Consider the following 16,351-nt stretch of genomic DNA (forward strand, 5'->3'; position numbering starts at 1 on the left):
AGAATGAAATTCTCACATAAGTCCTCCATTGTTAATTATTTTTTTCAAATTCATTTTATTATATTAATGCATGTAATGCAGCTCCCCATTTATGACCAGTCTTATCTATTTTTCTCCTGTACCTTATTTTATACTAGCAGCACTCTTTAAAATTCAAATCCTTTCATATAACATATTCATAAATTAATGAGAAAGGAAGATTCTTGAAAAAAAACAACTACATAATAGTCTCAAAAATTATGTTGTTAAATTTCACTATCACTTAACATTCACACATGATATGATCATTACCTTTTATTGGAAAGAAAAGGAGCCAGTTTGGTTGTGTGCTAAAAGCATTATTTTAATTAGTACCGTTTCAATCAAACATATATGCATTATACTTGGCAAATATTCCTGTATTCATCTTTATTTTTCATCCCCAGCATAATGAAACAGAAGTTTGCTTTTGAAGCATTTTTGCAATTAGACTACTTATATATAGACAGCAGTTGACTTCATATCAAGTTGCTCAAGTGTGCATGAGTCTAGATATAAGTATATTTTTTAACCTTTATTGAAATAAACAATTTGTTCAAAAAATTGCCACAAGGGTTACAAAAGCTGTTAGTTTAATAGAGCTCTCTCAATATTTTAAGACCCACATGAGTCGTCTGAAAAGATTCCTCATTGCTTTATCTGAATTACTCTGGAATATAGTACCTTACAGGACTGTGTCAGACCGTAGCTCTCCTCAATAGTAGGCAGAAAAACCTACTGCCTTCAATGCTTAAGTACCTTCTGGATGATTTATTATGATTTCATTAGCAGGAACCAGATCCCCCATGGAGAGTTGTGTTAATGGCAGAAATTATGTTTTTCACATAAGTAGCACCTTGGTGTGTATCACCATATTATAAAATTATGGATTACAGATTGTTGTAGTGAGGTGTTTTAGGTAGATTAGTAAGTATATTATACTTAAATTTTATTCTGTTCTAGAGCACGAGAAATTAGATTTTATGCTCTAGAATAGAATAAAATTTATCACTGTATTATACTTAGCAATTTCTTGCCAAGTATAATACAGTGAATCCTGCTTTTATGAACTAATTGGTTCTAGAAATCTGTCATTAAATGAGCCATCATTAATCAAACCCCAATTTTTCTGTAAGTTGAGTGTCATGAATTGAGGTTTTGACCGTGTCATAATCCTGATTTACTTGTTTGTTTTTTACAGTATTATACATATATATATGTGCGATAATTTTAATTACTTAAAACACCGAGATAATTAAGAATAAAAGTTTAATAAGAACACAACTAGTTTCGTTGGTAAGCCAACTTCATCAGGCAAAGCACAAAGGTATATACAAAAAGACCGATAGAAACATTGCACACCTACAATAACAGAGCTTTCCAAAATTGTAGTTAAGTTTGAATTAGAGTCTGCGCTTCAATTCTAGCTACATTTATATGCGTGCGTGTGATCTCGCTAGAACGGCAGTACTGAATAGCAGAGCTATGAGAGGTTTGTAAATGGTAACTAAGGTTGCTATTCATGTGGGTAGAATCGAGGGCAATTTCTTTTGAACTCCAGGATACGTCTTTCAAGTTCATCGTAACATTTGTGAATATTAGAAATTAGATTCCAACCTATTTGGTGTTGGTGGTCTCCATGTCTTTTTTGTGCTCTTTGAGACAGAGAAAGATTGATTTATCAGTTTGTCCATAATATGGTTTACCACAACTACAAATAATTCTGTATACTCCTGGGAACTGAAGAGGTTGTTATGTCTGGTTACTTCCCTGTTATTTATTCTTTATTTATTTTATATTATTCACTTATCTTGTTTATTTTCAGCTCTTCCGTTGCCGACAAATTTATATTCTTTAAGTCGACTGCGCCAGCTGGCAACTGAAGTCTGAGACACAATTTTAAACAACTAAAAAAAACAATATAGGGATCAAGTGGTTTGCAGTCGTGGTCCCCCTTTCTTAATTGCTAATGGATTCCCCTACTAATTATGCATGGTCCAAATTTTAACAAGTGGTAACTCAACTCTCAGAACAATGACAGACTCATGAGGTTCAAATTAAAGAAATACATTTATTTTAGACAAATACATGTATATACACTTTGGTCAGAGATTTCAATTCTAAAGAGCCTGAACTCCCCCCCCCCTCTTAAATTTACATATCCAAAATTATTTTCTCTAAAATCTTGTAGTATCAATCTTACACTCTTCTTTGTATAACTATATTCAGGTTCGGTTAATTTCTACTGAGTTACTGAGTTGCTCAGTTCCCATATATGGGGATAACACATACATAGATACATTCTACAACTCTAGTGTGAAGCATATTAGTCGTACTCCGTCTTGCAAAATTCACATGAGACAATATTCTCTTATGTTCAGGCTTTATCCTCCCCCAAAATTCAGTTAATATTTAAATTCAAATTTTATACAACGATAACAATGTTTCTTCTAACATAAACAGTCCGAAGCCTTGGTTCCCAGCTCAGCTTAAGCTTAAGGTGTTACTTGCTCTTTAGATGTAGACAGAATGTCCAAAAGATTACAGTTCTTTAGATACAAAGTAGAAGTTGACTATATGGAGTTCCTTAACGTTCTGTTTTTCCCTCTTTGGTTATTAGTTAATCTAATACGAAAACTTGCGTCTTACCGTTCTTGCTTTTCTGGTAGTTATTAGGACTGCCTTAACTAGATCTCCAGGTTTCCTTACCGTATATTTCTTATGGCGTCTGCAACATACTTCTATTCTATTCGAAAGAGATTCACCTCTTCGCTGTTTTATATGTCGGCATGGCTAACCAATGGCTCTTTCTGGCAGCATTCCTTCAACGTGGCTACACTCGACGCGGCACCGTATAGCAACGGGAGAATCTTGCCAGGCACGGCGGCAAGCTTCACAGCTATCCAGCACTTGGAATCAGGAACCAGGAACAGAAAATAGAGAACGATTGAATTTGGTGCCGAAACCTATATACCTCATGTGAGTGCCCTCTCTTGGTGGCTACGTCACGCACATAGTGGTGGCCGATTGGTTACTGCAGCTCCGAACTGTTTTTTGACATGGCTCAATACACTTATTATCTTTCAGTAATTATACATAATTTTCCTCTTTTAATTAATCCACAAACATTATCTATTTAAATTATGGGTTAGTCAAAATTCACTTAATAGCTACAAAATGTTTAGACACAGTTCTTAGTTACCAAGATGCACATTTTCTTCTGGTAGGCATAAGCATGTCCATATCCATGGCTTTTAACGTTACCTTATGTTGGGTCGGAAATGGGATAACTCATTAAAAGTGAGTTGGCACTTTTTCCGACACAACAAGGTGATGTTTTTCTTTAGGGTGACTTAAGGATAGAACAGAGTTTTGGTAAAGTAGAGAAGCACGTTTTGATGTTGAAATTTTTTAATATTCTTTCCAATTTGGGGGGAGAGAACTGATGTAAGGTAAGGAGATGTAAGCTCTGTGGGTAGTAGAATCTTCATTGGTTTGATGACAGTGAAATAGAAATTTCTCAATACTTTTTTGGAGAGAAAGTATTTCAAGGACCTTGGATCATTTAAATAACTTTCATCACAACATCAAATTCACCTCTGAGCTAGAAGTTAACAATTGTCTTTCTTTTTTAGACAGCTAGCTAACCAGGAGTACTGATAATATTATAATTTCAATATTCAGGAAACCAACACATATAGATAGATATCTTCACACGTCTTCTCACTTAATTTCCTCAAAAGGATCTTTATCAATAATTGATAAAGATCCTTTTGAGGAAATTAAGTGAGAAGACATCTATCTATATGTGGTGGTTTCCTGAATATTGATAAAGGTCCTTTTGAGGAAATTAAGTGAGAAGACGTGTGAAGATATTTATCTATATGTGTTGGTTTCCTGAATATTGAAATTATAATATTATCAGTACTCCTGGTTAGCTAGCTGTCTAAAAAAGAAAGACAATTGTTAACTTCTAGCTCAGAGGTGAATTTGATGTTGTGATGAAAGTTATTTAAATGATCCAAGAAAACTTTGAGATTATCTGGGCCATGTTCCCATATAAGAAAAACATCGTCAGTATAACGGAACCAGATTTTAGCTTTCGGCATGGCCAAAAAAATTGCTTTTTCTTCAAAGTCTTCGAGAAATATGTTTGCTAGCACCGAAAGTGGACTACCCATGGCTAGTCCGGTGGTTTGTTTGTAGATCTTGTCTTCGAATCTGAATTAGCTTGAGTCGACACAACGAGTAAATAAAGAGAAGAGCTTCTTTGATAATTTGTTCTTGAGAAGAGTGAGAACCTCCTGGGTTGGTATGTTGGTAAAGAGCGAAACTACATCGAAGCTTGCCATATATCTGATTTGTTCAGTTTGAGGTTTTTGATCTTGGAAACAAAGATGACTTTTTTACAAAGAATTTTATAACTGCACGATACTCAATTTTATCCATTTCAAGGGATACAGACAACACTTGCTTCAGACAGCTGTATAAGCGCTTCTGTAGTGCAATTGGAAGAACAACGGTACACTGCGCACTTCAATTGGAATAAGCCTAAGTTCGAATCTCGTCGTGATGGGAGAAATCTTTATGTGGGCTTTTTCAATCGAAGGTGAGTTAGCCGATCTCATATGTAGGTAGCAGGGATTTTTTTTTTTTTCCCTCCCAGAAACTCTGGTTTTTCATCCCGCATACAGACAAATTGGCCCTTCAGAAACACGCAATTTATAGACAAAAAATACTAGTTGTGGTGGTGGTGGGCGGTTGATGGAGATGGTTGGTAGTAGAGGTTCGGTGTAGTGGTGGAGATGGTTGTATAGTAGGTGTCCCATCGAAGACCCATGATGAGTCTTCTGGACTCCTTGGAGGTGTCACGACTAATAATAATAATAAAACAAACTACTTGATAGAATGATTTGCAATTTCACATGGATGCTTATGACAGATGTACCAACTTAGAAAAAAAAATCTTGCCAATAGTGTTGCCATCTATGGCCGAGGCCAAGAACTTTTCAGACCACCATCATATATTTGTTTATTGGCTGGTCTGGTGTTTTGTTTGTAGATCTTGTCTTCGAATCTGAAGTAGCCTGAGTCAACACAATGAGTAAGTAAAGCGAAGAGCTTCTTTGATAATTTACAGTCCAGTTCATATTTGTTCCAATGTTTTAAACACATACATATACATTACACTGGAAGAAGATATATGCAAGCGTAATAGCTAAGCAAGATCTTCAGCTTTTTTCATCATGATCTAAGGAATTTCAGAAGTAATACTGAATAAATGAATTCATAGAAAATAAGAGAAAACAGAGGACTAATTGAGATTATAATTGCAAAGGAAGTTAAATTCCCCATATAGTCAAGAATAAAACTATGTAATTAAGCTGAATGCTGTGTTCCTCTTTTGTGTATTGAATTGATATTATCCCTTAAAACACATTTAATGGACAATATCAATCAGTTGATATCATCCCTTTTGAGTGCATGTTTGTAATCTTTTAAAATATTGTTATAATTATCTTTTGCATTTAATACAAATTTAAAAGTCAGTTATATAGTAGAAATTAATCGACCATTTTTTGAGAAATTAATCTTTCATCATCTTAGGTGGCATTTTCATATTGAAGGTTGGTAATTATGGATCTATCCATAATACAATGGGGGGGGGCTAATACTACACAGTGGCCTCAAGAACCAAGTGCAGGGGAAAAGTTCCCTATATATTTTTTGTTACAAAAAATTGTATTGGTCACATAGGCTGGTACGACCACATTTAAACTCAGCAGCCCATTTCTTAATTGTCGAAAATGAAGGAATATAGTGCCCATAAACTTTTATGAACTTCGAATGAATTTCGTTTGCTGTTAAACCTTCTTTTACAAAGAATTTTATAACTGCACGATACTCAAGTTTATCCATTTCAAGACAACACTTGCTTCAGACAGCTGTATAAAACAAACTACTTTATAGAATGACTTGTAATTTCCCATGGGTGCTTATGACAGATGTACCAACTTAAAAAAAAAATCTTGCCGATAGTGTTGCCATCTATGGTCGAGTCTGAGAACTTTTCAGACCACCCTTGTATGAGCCGTTTCATTCAATTGTTATTAACTCTTGTGCTAAAATCTGTGCTTAATACTTTACTTTTCTTTATCTCTTGAAGCAAGAAGTCCATAACTCAGCCTGGATATTCTCCACTTAATAGTTGAAAATACAAGCTTTTTCTTTAGGCATTGGGCATTAGTATATAAGAATAAGATACCATTCAAATGGCATTTTAATATTGACACTCCTTTTTTGAATACCTTTCCTTTTGTTATTGGAATATACTATAAATTTCTTTTGGTTTTGTTTCTGAATCATTTAAAAGCATTATGGATTTTATGGCCTACTGATCTTGATAGATATCCACCAATATATAAAAGGATGCCATTATAAAACAACCACTTCATATTATCAGCTGATTCATAAATTAATAGCACAGTTATGTACGGTGCATAACCTGGTTGGCATCCAATTATCTACCATTGATCACACTATGGAATTAATGAAATTGTTTAAATTTGATTTAGCACAAAACAAATGCTGAAAAAAAATTTTGTTACCTTTCAGATTTTCTTTTTTTAGATCATTCATCTCTACCAACATAAACATATGGATCTCTGTTATTTTCTTTGTGGACAGCATTATTTGCATCACTTACCCTATCACTAGACATACTATGCTTGAATGTAGGACTATCCAACCTTAGGTAATCTGAGGGCCTCATTAGAAAAAAAATTTATCCGAGGGTCACATCACAATGCATATCTAGTTACTTGGTGAGCAGCAGCGACACAACCTTGAAAGCTGAACAAATGAACAGCACTAATTGTGCACTAATCGCACACTCATATTCCTCGTGAGCGCCCAGAGCATGCGCGTTGGAACAAAACAGTGTAAGAACGCTTCTTTAACACATCTAATATTTGAAAAACACGTGGGTATATATAATGATGTAAAAACACCAAATAAAATTATCAACATCGAGATTATCAATTAGTGATAGAATTAAGATATCTAATATACATGTTTCAAATTGTTATTTTATTTTTTCATGAAAATCGAAATCCACAGGTGGGCCACACAAAATCATGCTGTGGGCCGCATGCAGCTTGTCGGCAGTGCTTTGGGCAGCCCTGATCTAATGTATACAAAATATTCCCTATCTCTCTGACTAAGAATCACCATAGGTTTTAACATCACTTACATGGAATTTGTCTGACAAATTCCATTTTTTTTCTTCATTGAATTCAAAGCCATCTATTTTCATCTGCATTATAATAATTATATACTCCTGATTTGGTATTTTTTTTCTGAAATGCTTTGTCCTCCACCTTTACCCACAAGATCTTCATTTCACTAGAGAACTCCTTCACTGGGTCTCTTAGCCTCAATTCTGTTCAATTAAGTATTTATCACATTTATGTGCTATGCCTTCATCTAATCTCATACCCAGATAATCTTCAGCCCATGTGTCCAGACTTATTTTAATTCAGTTATTTCTAAGCATTGCTTACAAATCAAGCTAAGATTAGCTTCATCAATGTTAACTTCACTGCTTTCTTTGCATTTCAGGATGGTCAGCATAATCCGGCACTAGTTATCACACATACTTAAACTCTCCCAATTTTTTAAATCCTCTAATTCTTTTGCATTGTGACTGCCTTAGTTTTTTGGTTTCCTGCTTATGCCAAGAAAAATAAAAACTGCTGACTAACCATAATAAAATTCAATACTCAATAAATTATGTGCATTGTGAACTTACTCTAAACTAATAATTTTTTGTGATAATTCACAAATAAGCAAACAAGGAACTGATTGTAGGCAAAAAATTTGGATTTTGTAATATTCTTGTATAGTGCTACCATTCATTTTCACCCAAATTAATCTAGAGCTTTTTTGCATATGCACCATTAGATACAACTTTTGTGTTACTTGATTTTGTTTTTAAAATGACTCCAAATTTAATAATAGTCCCTGAGCAGTTAGCATACTTCTTTACAGAAAACAGGCTTCAGGTTTAAATACAGATGTTGATATGGATGGTCCTTTGTTTGTGAGAGAATTTCATTGCCTGTTGTGAGACCACACCTATATATATATATATATATATATATATATATATATATTAAATAAATAATAAAAATTAAGAAAACTTAACCTGTCCATAGTACTAACATACTATAAGTTTGTAACTTTTCATGGGGAGGCATGCAAAAAAAAAATCAATTCTATTTAATTCCGTGCAGTGTGAGAGTGGTTATTTTTATTTATTTATTTTTTTTTTTATATTTATCTCGCACTACACACAAGAGGTACAAGAACTTATAGCACATCAGCGCCATATATGGGGTGCAGGTAAGGATTGAGAAATTGACATTTTTCTTGAAACGTTGAAGATCAAAGTCATTAGGTAACACATTATGAGGAAGGCTGTTCCTGAGGACAGAGAGATGGAATACAAGTTGGGTTCCAAATATTTCTGGTCTGACATACAAAATTCATGCCAATTTTAAAATGCTGTGAGTGACAGATAGCACCATCTATGGGGAGCTTAGTGTACCAATTTTAACTCTCTACCTATGTCATTCAGTTGGAGACACTTGTTTGACTAACACATGGTGTGCTAAGTGGCTGTAATGTTAAAAATTGAGTACTGTGCTGTGATAGTCTTTTGCCAAAGAAGGGCTTTCTCCAAGTGCTATTAAACAGCAATTGGATGGTGTTTATGGAGGTCATATTCTACCACAAAAGAATGGGCTAAACAGTTTTGCCTAGGAAGAGAGAGAGCATCGAAGAAGCTCGTAATGATTGACCTGTGGAAGTGATGACTGAGGAAAATGTCTCTTGTTGAAGAGTGATTGCTCAATGACAGACGGCTGGATCTCAAAGAAATATCAGCAAGGTTGGGGCTTTCCATAAAACAGTCTTTTGCATCATTCAGAGAAGCTTCACATGATGAAGGTCAGTGAAAGGTGGGTGCCCTGACTTCTCTCTTCAGTTCAGAAGGAGCATCGCATGGTCTGTTCTTACTAGTTTTTAGAGCTTTGCCAAGGGATTCAGAAGTGCTGGAATCCATTGTCAACGGGGATAAAATTATGATCCTCTTTCCAAAAGGAAATCCATGGAGTGGCACAAATCAGGTGAAACACTGCTGAAAAAAGCCAAGGTCACTCAGTCCACGAAGGAGATTGGGAACAGTCTTTTGGGATTGCCAGGGAATTCTCTTGATTAACTTCAAGGGAAGGAATACCACCATGAATGCAGAATATTATGCTTCACTCCTGCACAAACTTCGCGATACCATAAAGGATAAGAGACGAATGCTGAGTCATGGATGATTCAAACACCTACTCTACCCAGGAGATTGAACACCTATCCTACAGCCCAGATCTTGCACCCAGTGACTGCTATCTTTTCTCAAAACTGAAAAAAGATCTTTGAGGAAGAAAATGTGCTGATGACAATGAGGTAAAAGATGCAGTCTTAGGCCATTTTGCAAACAAAAGTACAGACTATTTTTTCAAGGACATAGAAATATTAATTCAAAGATGTGAACAGTGTGTTGAAGTAAAGGGAGATTATGTTGAAAAGTGACAGTTGTTTTCTTTCTATCACCTCTAAAAGTTAGTCAGGCCAGAAACTTTTGGAACCACTCCCATAAGTGAGAAAGAAGAGAAGTATGTTCACCATATTTGCAGTTGTGCAGAAAAGGAATGTTGAGCAGCTGCTGATCTTGCTTTAATAGGCCCAACAGAAAATGGAGGAATGATTTTTTCCAGTTCACTGGAGCAGTGATCATTTTCATAGAGTTAAAACATTGCACCTATGAGATAGAGGTTGAAGTGAGTGTGAGGGAAGGGTCATCTATGTAAATGGTATTCTAAGGATGGGTTGGGTTGGGTTGATTTGGGATTTGTATAGAATTAGTAGGTGGGTGGATGTAAAATAGCTTCTTGAATGAAAAGAATGCCTAGTTTTTTAGAGGATGAGGAAACTTAGATGTGATTATGCTGTGATAGGCTGGAGGTATATCAGTCCAAGGAGGGAGAGGGGGATGGTAAGAAAGAGAGCTGATCTGTCTGGCGATTTGTGCATTTATTTGAGGGTAAGGGAAGATAAGCCTTGATTTTTTTTGAAAGAAAAAAGCAAGACTTCATTTTGGTGGAATTGAAGGTGACCAGGTTATCCTTGTCCGACTAAGGAATGATATGGAGATCATTGTGTAAGGCATTGGTTGCAGATTATCTTTAAGCTTTAGATGTCTGAAAACTACATGCTTTGTTTAAAAGTAGGATGAATAGAATATACTATCATTCGCAAAGCTGTAGATGAGATGAGTGGTGGTTGAGAGTAGGCCATTTATGTATAGGAGAACAAAAGTTGGTGATAGAACAGAACCCTGTGACACTGCTGCATTGGCAGCAAAGCTCAGAGAGAGGGTGCAATCCACCATGACTAAAGGAAGGCAGTTTGCAAAACAGGCTTCGATGACAAACATGATTGAACGCCCTTTAAATGTCAAGGACAACAGTGGAGTGATGTAGGATAAGAAATCAACTGATTTCTTATCCTACACTATGGCAAGCTTTTATCTTCCTCTTTTGGAATAGATTGGATGCATGCTTGTTTACATGTGCTGGGATAGGTGACAGCTGAGTATAGGAGGTTGAAGAGACAATAGCAGACAGGTGTTAGCTCTGAAGCACAGTGTTTAAATATAATTGGAGAAATGGCATCAGAAGATTTTTTTAATGTTCAGGTTATTTAGTATTCCTCTTATGTTTGTTGGGAAATCAAAGGAATGCTGTTACTGGCATGGGTCATCGAAGGAGACCATTTGCATGGCAGGTAGACCAAAGGACGAATCGAGTGCTGTAACAGTGGAGCCACCTGGATGAGAGAAGGGTGGAAGCGCATGTGAGCAGAAGTTGCATCTAGTGACCTTAGAGGACCAGAAGGTACAGCTTCGATTAGAACAAGAGGCGAGTTTTTTTCTATTGGCCTTTATGAAGTCAGTTTTGGATTTGCTGATTGTTATTTCGAATTTACTGTGTGATTCAACATATGCTGAGTAAGAAGCTGAAATTCTTGTTGCATGCTGAGTTTTTGAGTTTCTTAGCTTTTTTTTTGCGGGCGGGGGTAGAATGGGAGATGAAGGCTTTGTGCCAGTAAGGATAATTTCTATAACTTGCTCAATGCAGGTGTCTGATATGGATCTAATAGAAAGAAAGTGGTTGGAGAAACAAACACACAAGGACCGACGAATATAAGAGATTAGAGAAGTCAGAAGATCCATCAAGTAGGACAAGGAAAAGTTTTATATTAATAAATGTGAAGAGATAGAGTTCCAGATCAGGAGGCACAATTATAAAAGGATGTTTCATTTAGTTTTTGACCTAAAGCACAAGTTTAACCCCAAATTGAATGTCATCAAAGACAGGAATGGAGCAGTGCTAACAGAAGAAATGGAAATCGAAGACAACAGAAAGAGTACTGTGAGGAAATGCATAGCAGAGAGGATATGGAAAATTTGGGGAAGCCTCTCTCACCAGGAATATTAATTTTGGAACCTCCTCCACTTAGGCATGAAGTTGAAACAGCAGTTAAATAGCTTGATAACAATAATGTCCCTGGTGCAGATGGAATCCCAGCAGAGTTAATTAAGGCCACAATTGTAACAATTGGCTAGATTGATTACAAGAATATGGGAGATAGATCATGGTCTCGAGACTGAAAGAAGTCTGTTTTCATACCACTACATAAGAAGGGAGATATGAAGGATTGCAAGAACTATAGAACTCGTGCAAGCAACATTTTATTGAAGGTCATGCTAAATAGGATTGAGGCCATAGTTGAGGCAGAGATACCCAAGGAACAAGCAGGTTTTAGGAAAGGTAAGGTCACCAGAGATCAGATCCTTTGCCTTAGGCAGATCATAAAAAAATATAAAGAATTTAGACTCTCTGGTAATGTGTTTCTTAGACTACTCCAAAGTTTGACTGTGTTCAGCATATTACTGGGAAGTAATAAAAATAATGGGTTTTCTTCGACACATTATCAGGTTGATAGCTAACTTAGACAATGGGCAAGAAGCTATGGTAAGAAAAGGACAACTGATTGGGTTCAAGTTGGTAAGGGAGTAAAGCAAGGATGCCTACTTTCTCCTCACTTGTCTAGTATCTGTGCTGAGGACATCATATGTGTGTGTGTGTAGCATAGGATAAGTGGTAGATTGATCAGTAATCTGAAGTATGCTGATGATACAGTACCCATTTGTAATGACAAAACTAGATTGTGGTTCTTAAAGGAAATACAGACAGGGAAGACCCTGAGAAACAGCTGTACTTTAATGGAGAAAGAATTGAAGTCAGCAATTTAGGAATGGCTAAAACAACAGTTGAATACTTGTCTAAAATCTGGATTGATGGCTTTATCTTCACATCCATAAGTCGATGCTGGAAAAACAGCTACATCCAGAATCCTCATTTTTGTTCCTGTGGAGATAAAGCCATCAATAAAGAAGTCTGATAGGAATAGGATAGCTGCTTTTGAGATGTGGTGTTACAGAAGGCTGTTGAGCACATCTGACCATGGGTGCTAGAAACGATTGGTAGAATTTTAATGCTCCTTAAAGATATTGACAGAAGAAAGTTGAAATACTTCGGAAATATTGAAAGGATGACTTCACAGAATGGTAATAGAAGGCTAAAGAGTCTGGAAAAAAGGAAAGGATAGACCCTCAATGATATGGTTGAATGGTGTCTGGAGTGACTGATCTTTAGAGTTGAAGCCTCCAGATAAGCATACAACAGGATCACCTGGCGAGGACTAATATGGCATATCACTGAGCAACAGAGTGACCATATGGCATCTGATGATGTCCAGTGAATAGATGGATAGGGATAACTTTGCATGCAGGCGCTACTTTGGCATTTTTAATAATTATGCTAATTTTGAGATGTTTCCACACGACAGTGTGAAAGGTTCCTTTATAGTATTGTTAGGAAACTAAAAAATATAATACTTCCAACTAAGAATTTAATAAATTTCAAAAGTTTTAATTCAAGTAAATTTATTATTGAAGTGAGGTATGGAAGTCTAGTATAATGGAGATAGTTACTATATTAAATATGGGGAAATGGTTGAAGAATGATGATTAAAAAAAAAAAAATCTGAGATGTGGATTACTAAGGTTTATTATTACATAAGGACACCTCCATGGAGTCTGTACACTCATTGCAGGAGGTCCGTCCTTTTTTAAAAACATTACTACCTTAAATATTTTGCCTTGTGAGGACAACATAGCAGATTATGGGAATGATACAGAGAACACTGACATGAAATAATGTTATGATTCCATTGTACAGGACTTCGACAGAAAATTTGACTTTGATCAGGCTACATATGGATTAATGTACACAGATTTGGTTGTCTGGTTTTTCAAAAGGATGAGTTGTTGGAGAGGGTTCAGAGATGATTAACTAAGTTGGTCTCTGGAATGTGGAGTTTGAGGATATTGAGAGAATGCAAATTGCAGAGCTCAGTGAATAGAAGGGGGGGGGGCATGGTCAAGACATAAGCTGGTAAGGGGTGATTACCAGATTAATGTGGATGAGATTTTTCACAAAATGTCTGAAGATGGGGGGAGAACAAGAGGCCATCCCTGGAAGCTGTATAAAGGAGGATGTGAGTATGGGGGTGTGAGGAATAGAACTTTTGCATGGAGAGAGAGGGGTAGATGATTGGAATGCATTGCTTGAAAGTATAGTTAGTGCAGAGACAGTGAATGCATTTAAGTCAAGTTATGATGAGCTGTGTGTCAGAGTGGGACCTCCTGCAATGAATCTCATGACTTCATGGAGGTCTGATATTGATAATAAATGATGGATTATTGTATATCCTGATCAAATGAAGTTTAATAGGAGACTTTCCAGTCTCCTGTGGAGATGGACAGATTTTTTTCCTCTCAGAATCTTGGATTTTTCATCCTGCAAAATGGGCAAACCAGCCATTATAAAACACACAATGGACAATACACTATTAGAAGACAATACACTGGTCTCATAGCTTTGAGTTGCTTTGGCCATAGATCCAGACCATCCCTCTATCCTCATCCAAATTCTCAGACATGAGTAGTTTCAGAACCTATAGCATTTTTTAAAGAAAAAAAAAATCATTTTTTAACATGTGCATGCATTAAAGTAAAAGGAGTGCTATCTAGTGGGATAGTGTTTTGTGTTAGTTCTTTTTCAATGCCTCTTGGTGGTCAATTTAGGATATCAGTTGGTGCTTTCCCCCATTTGGGAAAAAAAAAAAATCGATAAGTACCTTCTGAGAACCCACTGCGAAGGGAAGCTTCTTTTAAATATCTATAAATGGATTATACATTTTTTAGTGTTAAATTTTTTTTTTAACAGTATTCTTACAGAAGTGATCAGTAGGAATGAATATATAGTAGGAACAACTTAAAGGAAGAACAATTTAAAGTTGGTAATTGTTATTACTGCATCGGAGTCTCTGGAGTCATAAAACCCATTGCAGGAGGCATTAGTCATCACTAGTGTGATGTCCTTATTTACCTCTTGAATCAATTCCAGGCATGATCTTTTTTCCCTTTCTGTCCTGTATCTTAAATATTTCTATCATATCCTTCTTTTCTGCATATCAACTGAACTTTATAATGCAAAGCTCAGTCTATCCATGTAGGAAGAATTCTACAGGCAGATTATCATTTTGGTTGCTTCTAGATCCTCACCAACACTTAACATCCCAATGAACTCTTGTGTCCATCTGCGTGCATTAGTTCAGATGCAGTCATATCAAAGCCTTATGAAGAGAATAATAACATTCTCTTTTTTGAGTCACATTTTGCAGTTTATCCCTTGAACTTCATGTCACTGTTTGCCATCACTCCCAAATAGCTTCATAAATTTTCTGCATTCCATATTTTTGATCCCAAAGAGCATAACCCTACATTTTTTGACATTAAACATTTTTGCAACCATTATTATTCATCCATACTTTGTTTAAATAATCCTGCAGTATCTCTACATCACCCTCATTAGTTATTATCCACCCAAGTTTTGCAATATAGCAATCCCTCAATTAATGCACCTAATGCGTTCTTTAAAACAGGCACATTAATCGAAAATGCACTAATCGAATATAGTAATCTATGGGAAAATGTATAATTCGTTCCTCAGATTTCTTTTTTAACTCTTAAGATTTTTTATAAAAGAATTAGGATATATATCAGGGCCTAGTTAAAGGAAACCATGAAGCTGAAAGACAATAAAACATATTCAGAATATAAATTTATTATTCTGCTCCTTAATAGAGAATTCAGCTAACGTAGTTTGGCGGGCATTCTGTTTTCTTTTTTTCATACAACTGACGGTATGGCCCTATTGCCTCTTCTGCAATATATTGCCTATTCTGCAATGCTTAGAGACCAGAGTCGGTCTCTAAGCATTGCTGCTTAAAAACTTCAATTGTACGAAAACTATTTTCAATTTTTTCTGTGAAATCTTTTTGGGCTTGTCAGTGATTAAATTTTCTTCATATTCTTCAGGATCTTCCTGCTGTGCATCTAAATTTAGCAGGTCGGAATCACTCAACTTCTCAGAATGAGATTTAATTAACTTAGATTCATTTGAAAAGTCTCTAAAATCATTTGCACAATGTGGAAGAATGTGCTTCCAAATGGCTCGCATATTGCTGGCAGTAATTTCCTTCGACTTTGCAACTTTATAATCAGGTTAAGATTTCTCTGATTTGGTTAGAAAAGTCTTGGAAGGCATTTGCTTCCAAAAAAAGGCCGGTTTCATCGACATTAAATATTTGTTGATCACAATAGTCCCCTTCTTGCACAATTTTTTTCAAAATCTCTGGATATCTTCTTATCTGCAATTGTAGGTTCGCCTATGATTAGAACATTATGTAGGCCATTTCTCTTTTTGAAACTCTCAAACCACCCAGCACTAACGTGGAATTCTTCTTCTTTTCCATCATTGATAGCCCTTTCTTTCCAGATTACGAAGAGATGATGCTTTTGATTTAATAAGACCAGTGTTTAGTGGGATCCATTTTTAGTTACAATTTTCGATCCATGTAAAAAAGACGTCTCTCTAATTCAGTCATTATAATACTTTGATTTCGAGTGCATGCACGATGAACTTGAAGCAGCCTTACCTTTCTCTTTGTATTCAGCAGTTGATTCACCCATTTTTGTGTTCTTGTCCTATCATTGCTCTGGACTCGCCTTGTTCATTTTTCTTTATTATTT

The 16,351-nt window shown here is 35.8% G+C and overlaps 1 protein-coding gene across 6 annotated transcripts in view; it reads left to right on the forward strand.

Moving 5' to 3' along the window:
- The window catches only part of wap (DDB1 and CUL4 associated factor wap), a 292,568-nt gene that overhangs the window by 156,391 nt on the left and 119,826 nt on the right, over positions 1-16,351 (forward strand). The window lies entirely within an intron of this gene.

This window comes from Typopeltis vanoorti, chromosome 15 (genome assembly GCF_054136105.1).
Source record: "Typopeltis vanoorti isolate ZY-2024b chromosome 15, IOZ_Tvanoo_1.0, whole genome shotgun sequence".
In the NCBI taxonomy this organism is placed as follows: domain Eukaryota; kingdom Metazoa; phylum Arthropoda; class Arachnida; order Uropygi; family Thelyphonidae; genus Typopeltis; species Typopeltis vanoorti.